Here is a 1011-nt window from a genome sequence, read left to right as displayed (position 1 = left end):
GTCATCACTGAGGTCACAGAATTCCACTGTGCGCCTGGCAACCTTGCAAACATAACAGCCCTGGTGAGCACTAGGCAGTACTGCTGGTTCACTCAGTGGTACAAGTTTTTCAGCCATTTAGGAGACTTGACTATTTTTGTTTGTATTGAATCATTTCAACGGATTGCCCAAGAGCCAAGAAGGGCCAACCTGTAGGGAAGAGGAGGAGTTGGACATCTCTTGAGGCATCTTCTAAGGGAGACTTCTAGTTGGTACGATGGAACGGCGACAAAAGAGGAAACATCTGGAAAATGAAGAGTCCCAGGAAACTGCCGAGAACGGAGGAGGTATGTGGGGGGCAACTTGGCTGGGGCACATGGGTTTCTGCCAAACTGAAGCTTCTCTAGGAAGCGGGGGACTGAGAACGTGTCACCTGTGAAGCAGGGAGCGAGAGACCTTGTCTCACTGATGCTGCCGTATCTATCTGGAGGGCCCCTGGGGTGTGAGACGGCACAGAACGGCCAGATGCCCCCTGGGAGATGGGAGGTCAGCTCCGCTGGTCTGAGGACTCTCTCCTGGGGCAGCCGGGCCTGGAGCTTTGTCGGACTCACAGCAGGCTGCATCCTGCTTGCACAGACCTAGAGGTGCAGCTTTTCTCAGTCCCCGATTTCTCTCTTATTCTCTTGGATCTTTCCCTGGGGTCATGAGGTGGGGGATGTGAAGGATGCAAGGATGCTGAGAGAGACCCATGAGTTACTTGGCCTCTTTTACCAAAGTGGAAAGAGAAGCCCCATGAGTTGAAGGCCCTGTTGAAAAATATCTTGACAAGTGGAATGCACTTTGAAAGAAGATTGTTTGTCTAGGGATGGTGTCATATTGAAAGCAAGGAGGATTTATTCCTTCAACAGGAAGAATTTCCCAAAGGAGATCAAGGGAAGGGAAGGGTTTTCCAGAGATTGAGACCACGTGAGCGGGGGTGAGAAATGGCCTCAGGGTCCTGCGGGGAGCTCTGAGAGCCACGGGCCACGTGGT

Source organism: Mesoplodon mirus (genome assembly GCF_964341445.2).
Source record: "Mesoplodon mirus genome assembly, chromosome: 14".
Taxonomy (NCBI): Eukaryota; Metazoa; Chordata; class Mammalia; order Artiodactyla; family Ziphiidae; genus Mesoplodon; species Mesoplodon mirus.
Note: the sequence above shows the minus strand (reverse complement) of the source record.